The sequence below is a fragment of the Mercenaria mercenaria genome, chromosome 12 (assembly GCF_021730395.1).
Source record: "Mercenaria mercenaria strain notata chromosome 12, MADL_Memer_1, whole genome shotgun sequence".
Classification (NCBI taxonomy): domain Eukaryota; kingdom Metazoa; phylum Mollusca; class Bivalvia; order Venerida; family Veneridae; genus Mercenaria; species Mercenaria mercenaria.
Window position 1 is genome coordinate 23,088,931 of NC_069372.1, and position 9,772 is coordinate 23,098,702.

At 39.7% G+C, this 9,772-nt stretch overlaps 1 protein-coding gene across 1 annotated transcript in view; it reads left to right on the plus strand.

Moving 5' to 3' along the window:
- The window catches only part of LOC123534235 (uncharacterized), a 40,368-nt gene that overhangs the window by 599 nt on the left and 29,997 nt on the right, over positions 1-9,772 (plus strand). The gene's annotated exons all lie outside the window — the stretch shown is intronic.

The following is a 9,772-nucleotide window of genomic DNA, read 5'->3' on the forward strand; positions in this document are numbered from 1 at the left end:
CAACTATAAGTGCTCTCAAAAGTCTGAAAACAAATGTAAAATTGTTGAAACTTAAGTACGATGTTTTTATTATACAACTGTGAAAACAATATGTATTATTGGAGGGTAGAAAACGTCTGCAAAAGTTGTCCACTTTATAACTTGAGCAGTTTTTATCCAGTGTACACCAAACTTGGTCACACCGTTTATGTGCATAATATCTCGAAAAGTTTGATAACAAGCAGATAGTACCAGTCACTCTTGAGTTACGGCCCTTGAATTAGTTAATATTGACAGTGTCCTCTTTAATAATAACTTATTAGCAGTTCTTATCTGATGTTTACCTAATTTAGTCAGAATTTATATATATGGCATATTATCTTGGCCACTCTGTAGTTATGGCCCTTTAGTTACCGTATAACCCCGTTTAAACGCCCCCGGGGCGATGCATTTTACGAAAAATTTGATCCAAACAATGTTAGTAACTCGTATAAACTCCCCCCTATTCATCCCAATTCATGCACTGACATATTAACCCAATACGTCATATTACTGGGAATCTGTGTAAAGTCGCGCGCTGAGTGACGTGATCCGAGTTAAATTCGATCAATACTGTAGCGTTTATGAACCCAGATGTTTATCTGGATTTACCTGCACGTAGCATATTCAGTACTTACACACAGTAGATTTATTTGTGCCATGCCTGTTGACGTGTTTAAAAGTTTGTGTTAATAAAATGTGGGGTATTTTTTGAAATTCATTTGTATTTTTATGGAATTGTTATTATCTGGATATTATTGTGTTGGATCTAGGACCAATTTTTGAAGGTAAGATTTTTTTATTTTCCCCAAAAAACATGGGGGGGGGGGGGGGGCTTTAATTAGAGGGGGGGGGGCGTTAATACGGGGTTATACGGTAGTTGAAATTGAGAAAATTGACAACTAATCTGCTCCATAAGTAGAGTATTTTAAAAGTCAAAAGTAGTTTGCTGTGAAAACTGTTCATTGTGACAGTTTGGCACTCTTACTTCTTGGTTAAGCAATTGGTGTTCTTTTTGTGCCCCCTCCACCCCTTCCCCCCCCACACACAAATTTTCTTGGGGGCACTGTTATGCATATTTTTGACTAAGTCAAGGGCCATAAGTCTGCGAGTGATAGATCTGTAACAAAACTCCAGGTGCACAACTTCACATTCTGAATAATATTCCTGTAATGTTTCATAATCCTGGGTCAAATATTTTTGAGATATGTGCAACACAAACATGATAGGCCCTATTTATGCATACCTTAAGGCTTTAACTGAGTAAAGGGCCATAACTCTGATCTGACTGTGTGAGATCCCAAATAAAACAGCAGATCTATGCGAGATTTCCTATGCTGAATAACAATCCTGTGAGGTTTAATGATTCTTGGTCAAATAGTTTTTGAGATATATGCATGACAGAAATTTGGACGGACGCTACTCTAAGGACATAAAAGTTAGTGTAGCACATATCTAAAAAAGTATTTGACCTTGGTTCATGAAACAGTATTGGAATATTATTCACCTTGTGAAGTTGTGCACCTGGGATTTTGTTGCAGATTTCTATCAGTCAGACAGGAATGCAATAAAGGGCATACAAGTTTGTGTTTTGCATGTATCCCAAAAAGTATTTGACATTGAGGCATAAAACATTAGGGGATTGTTATATATAGTATATGAAGTCACACACCTGGTGTTCTGTTTAGGATTTCAATCAACCAGACCAGAGTTATGGTCTTTGACTTAGTGAAAAATACAACTTAAAAGATTGTGTTTCATATACATTTTTGTATCTTTAAAAAATTCACCAAGGTCACAGTGGATAGAACATGGAAATTCATTTCCGGTCAATAACTGGAGAACCTAGACCTAGAACCGTCAAACTTCATAGGAAGATAGGACTTACAGAGTAGATGACCCCACTTGTTTTTGGGGTCACTCCATCACAGAGGGCTGAACGTAGAAAACTCTTTCCAATCAAACTTAAGAACCACTTGACCAAGAATGTTGAAACTTTTTTAAATGATTGGACATGCAGAGTAGATGACCACTACTGATTTTGGGGTCACTCGATCAAAGGTCAAGGTCACAAGGGCCTGAACATGGAAAATCGTTTCCAATTCATAACTTGAGAACCACTGGGTCCAAAATGTTGAAACTTAGTGGGATGATTGGACATGCCAAGTAGATGATCCCTATTGCAGCCAACCATCAGTGTCTGACTTTCGCTCCTGTCCCCTATTGACTTCTTGCCTATACGACTATGCACTGGGGGAGACATGCGCTTTTCTACAAAAGCATCTTCTGGTTATAAGCTAGTATTGGGTGAAAAGGCTGCAGATAGTTGAGCATGCTGTCATATATGAAGCTCTTTCTTTTTTAGCTCACCGGAACCCGCAGGTTCAGGGTGAGCTGTTAGTATAGGTCACTAGGTAGATGGTCTGGCACCCATCATTCGGTGTCTGTAATTATATAATATCTTCTTCTCTGAAACTGCTTATGAGAATTACACAAGACTTTGCCTGTAGTGTAGCATCCTGGCATGGTTTTCTCTCAGTTTTATACAACTATAGGCACTTGAACCCTTTTAGGGGCAGCTAGAGCAATATTAAAATAGAAAACTCTTTAAACATCTTCTCATGAACCTCTTGATGGATCTTCATCAAACTTGATCTGTAGCATCATTTTAAGGTCATCTCCCAATTTAGTTCTAATGGGAGCGCTTGGCCCTTTAAGGGCTGCTAGAGCTAAAAATAGAATAACCTTTGAATAGCTTCATCTCATGAACCGCTTGATGGATCTTCATCAAACTTGGGTCTGTAACATCACTGTAAGGTCCTCTCTCAAATTTGTGAATGGGGGCACTAAGCCCCATTAAGGGGCTGCTAGAGCTTAAAAAGAATAAAAGTTAAAACTACATCTTTTCATGAACCGCTTGATCGATTTTTGTCAAACTTGGTATAGCATCAGTATAAGGTCCTCTCCCAAATCTGTTCAAATGAGGATGTTTGACCCCTTCTAAGAATCCCACTAGACCTAAGAATAGAAATACCTTTAAATGACTTCTCATGATTCACACAATGGATCTTCATCAAACTTTGTTTTAAGTGCTCATTATTATAAGGTCCTCTCCCAATTTTGTTGAAAAGGGGTGCTTCACTCCTTTTAGAGCTGAAAATAGAAATACAATTTTTAGCTTGACTATTCGAAGAATAGGGGAGCTATCCTACTTGCCCCGGCGTTGGCGTGAGCGTCACAAATGATAGGGAGGTTGGTCATGACAAACAGATGACCCCTATTGATTTTAAGGTCAGTAGGTCAAAGGTCAATGTCACATTTACACAGAACAATAGAACTTTTTATGCCCCCGAAGGGAGGCATATAGTTTTTGAACCGTCTGTCTGTCTGTCGGTCTGTCAGTCTGTCGGTCTGTCCGCAATTTTCGTGTCCGGTCCATATCTTTGTCATTGATGGATGGATTTTCAAATAACTTGGCATGAATGTGTACCACAGTAAGACGACGTGCAGTGCGCAAGACCCAGGTCCGTAGCTCAAAGGTCAAGGTCACACTTAGACGTTAAAGGATAGTGCATTGATGGGCGTGTCCGGTCCATATCTTTGTCATCGATGGATGGATTTTCAAATAACTTGGCATGAATGTGTACCACAGTAAGACAACGTGCAGTGCGCAAGACCCAGGTCCGTAGCTCAAAGGTCAAGGTCACACTTAGACGTTAAAGGATAGTGCATTGATGGGCGTGTCCGGTCCATATCTTTGTCATCGATGGATGGATTTTCAAATAACTTGGCATGAATGTGTACCACAGTAAGACGACGTGCAGTGCGCAAGACCCAGGTCCGTAGCTCAAAGGTCAAGGTCACACTTAGACGTTAAAGATCATTTTTCATGATAGTGCATTGATGGGCATGTCCGGTCCTATCTTTGTCATTCATGCATGGATTTTAAAATAACTGTGCATGAATGTGTGACACAGTAAGAAGATGTGTCGCGCGCAAGACCCAGCTCCGTAGGTCAAAGGTCCTAAACTCTATCATTGGCCATAACTATTCATTCAAAGTGCCATCGGGGGCATGTGTCATCCTACGGAGACAGCTCTTGTTTTGCCAAATAACTAGAGAATGCTTTGGTTTAAGATCATATTTGATACAGAGGTCAAGGTCACCATGACCCGGAACAGTTAAACGGTTTCCGGATGATAACTCAAGAATGCTTTGGCCTAGGATCGTGAAAATTGATAGGGAGATTGGTCATGACCAGCAGATGACCCCAAAAGATTTTGAGGTCAGTAGGTCAAAGGTCAACGTCACATTTACACAGAACAATAGAACTTTTTTTGCCAAACAACTAGAGAATGCTTTGGTTTAAGATCATATTTGATACAGAGGTCACTTATTACTGGTAAATGACCCATAATTATTGATTTGAGGTCAGTAGGTCAAATAAGCAAAGTGGTTGAGCTATCTATGGTTTTAAGCAATCATTCAAGCATGTATAGAAGATACAGTCACAATGTATATTGGAAATTGCCAGGGGTAAAATTAATAAATTATTAATCTAAAACTTTACACTGAACTTGGTACTTAGGTGTCTTGCACAGTTACCGAGGCTCTATTTAACAGCGAAACCCTAATCCAGTTCAATGGGAATAGTTGCTTTGATGTTTTGAGTAACTTTTTAGCCCACCATCATCAGATGGTGGGCTATTAAAATCACTCTGCGTCCGTGGTCCGTCCGTCCGTCATTCCGTCCGTCCGTCCGTCCGTCCGTCCGTTAACAATTTCTCGTTATCGCATCTCCTCAGAAACTACTGGGGGGATTTTGACCAAACTTTGTCAGAATGATGTATTGGTACCCTAGTTGTGTCCCCCTGAAAATCAGACTGGTTCAACAATTTATGAGTGAATTATGGCCCTTTGTTTATTTCTATAATTTATATAGATTTATATAGGGAAAAACTTTGAAAACCTTCTTGTCCAAAACCACAGAGCCTAGGGCTTTGATATTTGGCATGAAGCATCATCTAATGGTCCTCTACCAAGATGATTCAAATTATTTCTCTGGGGTCAAATATGGCAGCGCCCTGGGGGTCACATGGTTTATATAGACTTATATAGGGAAAAACTTTGAATAACCTCTTGTCCAAAACCACAGGGCCTAGGGCTTTGATATTTTGTATGTGACATCATCTAGTGGTCTTCAACTAAGATTGTTCAAATTATACCCCTAGGGTCAAATATGGCCCCGCCCTTGGGGTCATATGGTTTACATTGACTTATATAGGGAAAAATTTTGAAGATCTTCTTGTCCAAACCACAAAGCCTAGGGCTTTGATACTTGTAATGTAGCATCATCTAGTGTTCTCTACCAAGTTTGTTCAAATTATCCTCCTAGGGTTAAATATGGCCCTGCCCCGGGGGTCACATGGTTCATATAGACTTATATAGGGGAAAACTTTTAAAATGTTCTTGTCAGTAACTACAACATTCAGACTTGGACCACATGTATATTTTTGAGTGGCAAGATGAACCTTGACATGAGTTGACCTTGATTTTGACCTAGTGACCTACTTTCACATTTCTGTAGCTACAGCCTTCAAATTTGGACCACATGCATAATTTTGTGCACTGGAAAAAACTTTGACCTTTATTTTGACCTAGTGACCTACTTTCACATTTTTGAAGGTACAGGCATCAAATTTGGACCATATGCATAGTTTCGTGTTTCAAAATGAAATTTGACATTGATATTGACCTAGTGACCTACTTTCACATTTCTCAAGCTACAGCCTTCATATTTGGACTACATGCATAGTTTTGTGTACCGAAAAAAACTTTGACCTTGACTTTGATCTAGTGACCTACTTTCACATTTTTGAAGGTACAGGCTTCAAATTTGGACCACATGCATAGTTTTGTATTCTGAAATAAAATTTGACCTTGATTTTGACCTAGTGACCTACTTTTACATTTCTCAAGCTACAGCCTTCAAATTTGGACCACTTGCATAGTTTTGTGTACTGAAATGACCTGTGACCTTTACATTGACCTAGTGACCTACTTTCACATTTTTAAGGTAAAGGCTTCAAATTTGGACCACATGCATAGTTTTGTATTCCGAATTAAAATTTGACCTTGATTTTGACCTAGAGACCAACTTTTACATTTCTCAAGCTACAGCCTTCAAATTTGGACGACATGCATAGTTTTTTGTACCGAAACAAACTTTGACCTTTACATTGACCTAGTGACCTACTTTCACATTTTTGACCTACTTTCACATTTTTGAAGGTACAGGCTTCAAATTTGGACCTCATGCATAGTTTTGTATTCCGAAGTAAAATTTGACCTGGATTTTGACCTAGTGACCTACTTTTACATTTCTCAAGCTACAGCCTTCAAATTTGGACCACTTGCATAGTTTTGTGTAACGAAATGAACTTTGACCTAAAATTGACCTAGTGACCTACTTTCACATTTCTGTAGCTACAGGCTTCAAATTTAGGACCACATGCATAGTTTTGTGTACCCAAACAAACTTTGACCTTGACATTGACCTAGTGACCTACTTTCACATTTTTGAAGGTACAGGCTTCAAATTTGGACCACATGCATAGATTTGTGTTGTGTACGGAAACGAAATTTGACCTTGAGCTAGTCAATAAGTCTTGAAATTTGGAACACTCAAAAATGGCACATTGGTGGGCGCCAAGATCACTCTGTGATCTCTTGTTCTTTAGTGTATTATCTTAATTAGTTGATTGAACATGTATTCTGATTTTTTTCTACATGCTGCAGTATATATAAATTGTGTATGACATTTCAAAGTATGATTTGCTTCAGAGCCAAGTGCACTTGATCGCTGGCAAAGACAGATGTTAAATTGAAATTTCCTAATTATTGGAATGTTTTGGTTAAGTTCATCCATTTGATGTACTTAGACGTACTTAAACATTTATGTAAATTGATTGACACCCTAACAGAAGAAAAAGGCCTGCTGCGTACTCTTGCTGTGTACATACAGCGTATATGATGCGTACATGATGTGTACTGAAATCAAGGGCTTTAAATAGTACGCAGGATATACACCGCACATACACCGAAAGTACGTTTGTAGTACACTTTTGACATGCAAATGAGCTCTGCCGCGTACTACTTGCTGCGTACATGCTGTGGACTACATAGTACACAGGATGTACGCTAGAGGAATTTAGTATGCGGGAAATAGTACGCAGCATGTACGCGGCACATACACTTTTCACATGCAAATGAGCCTGCGGTGTACTACCCCTGCGGCGTACATGCTGTGTACTCCTGGCCCGAGTCCTGCGGCGTACATGCTGTGTACTCCTGCGGCGTACATTCTGTGTACTCCTGGCCCGAGTCCTGCGGCGTACATGCTGTGTACTCCTGCTGCATACATGCTGTGTACTCTTGTGGCGAAACTGCTGTGATAATGTAAATTCCTTACCCCACCAACTTTCTTATGCAAATGCTGATCATTTGGACAGAAAAAAACAGAAAAAAGATAAGTGACATGCATCAATAAGTATTTACCCTTACCAAAATAATGTAGATTGATGCTATCAAATAAATTAGTATGCTTTTCTTCATCTACTTTTCAATGAAATAAATCAATTTTTGTAGCATGTAATTTGGTAAACATCTGAAGAAAATGGCGTAACTGCATCAAGGGGAAACAACTTTAATGCAACTAAATATAAGTGTTATAAATTTCGAAGTATCTGCAGTGTACATGCAGTGTACTATTTTCTTGTACAAGTCCCTCCTGCGTACATGCAGTGTACTCCTTAAATTTTCAGAGTCTGTGCTGCGTACTTGAAGTGTACTAGTGACCTCCTGCGTACATGCTGTGTACTCGTCGAAATAGTACGCGGCATGTACGCGGCATGCGGTGTATGTAAAATGTACTCCTCTGGCGTACTACTGTGTTCGCGGCATATACACAGCAAATACGCAGCATGTACGCCACAGAGGCTTGCTTCTGTAAGGGCACATAAATTGAATAAACTGTCAATTTTGCATAAATTTTGGATACATTTCATATACATTTTGACAACACATTTCAAACATGACATTTCTGAAATATCATGTTGAGTAAATTGTATCTGATAGTGTTAAAAACATTTTGATTGTTTTTTAAATTATAAATGTAAGATCATTTTTGATTAGTTTGAATTACTTTTGCCTTTTCTGACAAAACATTTGTCAGCACAGTATAGAGTGCACATGGTGCACTTGTCTCAAAAGAAGTCGTTGATGTTATCTTGTGTAGACCTTATCTTTTATACGCCAGTTTGAAAAACAGGACGTATTATGGGAACGCCCCTGGCGGGCGGATGGGCGGGCTGCATCCACAGACTTTGTCTGGAGCATATCTTCTACATGCATGGAGGGATTTTGATGAAACTTGGCGCAGTTGTTCACCTTCATGAGACGGAGTGTCATGCGCAAAAACCAGGTTCCTAGGTCTAAGGTCAAGGTCACACTTAGAGGTCAAAGGTCAAATTCAAGAATGACTTTGTCCGGAGCATATCTTCTTCATGCATGGAGAGATTTTGATGAAAATTAGCACAATTGTTCATCATCATGAGACGCAGTGTCTTGCGCAAGAACCAGGTCCCTAGGTCTAAGGTCAAGGTCACAATTAGAGGTCAAAAGATACAGGAATTAAAACTTTGTCCAGAGCATTTCTTCTTCATGCATAGAGGGATTTTGATATAACTTGGCACAAATGTTCACCATCATGAGACGGAGTGTCATGCGCAAGAACCAGGTCCTTAGATCTAAGGTCAAGGTCACACTTAGAGGCCAAAGGTCAGATACAAGAATGACACTGTCCGAAGCATTTCTTCTTCATGCATGGAGGGATTTTGATGTAACTTGGCACAATTTTACACCATCATGAGACAAAGTGTCATGCGCAGTTCCCTTTTTACCTCACCTGAGCCAAAGGCTCATGGTGAGCTTTTGTGACCGCTCAGTGTCTGTCGTCCGTTGTGCGTTGTCCGTCGTCAGTCGTGCGTCGTGTGTCCGTCAACATTTTCTAAAAAAATCTTCTTGAAAACCACTGGGCAGAATTACACCAAACTTCACAGGAATGATCCTTGGGTGGCCCCCTTTCAAAATTGTTCAAAGAATTGAATTCCATGCAGAACTCTGGTTGCCATGGCAACCGAAAGGAAAACCTTTAAAAATCTTCTTGTCCAAAACCACAGGGCCTAGGGCTTTGATGTCTGGTGTGTAGCATCATCTAGTGGTCCTCTACCAAAATTGTTCAAATTATTCCCCTAGGGTCAAATATGGCCCCGCCCCGGGGGTCACATGGTTTATATAGACTTGTATTGGGAAAACTTTGAAAATCTTCTTGTCCAAAACCACAGGGCCTAGGGCTTTGATATCTGGTGTGTAGCATCATCTAGTGGTCCTTTATCAAAATTATTCAAATTATTCCCCTAGGGTCAAATATGGCCCGCACCGGGGGTCACATGGTTTATATAGACTTATAGGGAAAACTTTGAAAATTTTCTTGTACAAAACCAGATGGCCTAGGGCTTTGATATTTGGTATGTAGCATCATCTAGTGGTCCTCTACCAAGATTGTTCAAATTATCCCCCTAGGGTCAAATATGGCCCTGCCCCGGGGGTCCCAAATTTTACATAGACTTATATAGGAAAAAAAGTTTAAAAAGCTACTTCTCTGAAACCACAACACTTACACCTTTGATATTTG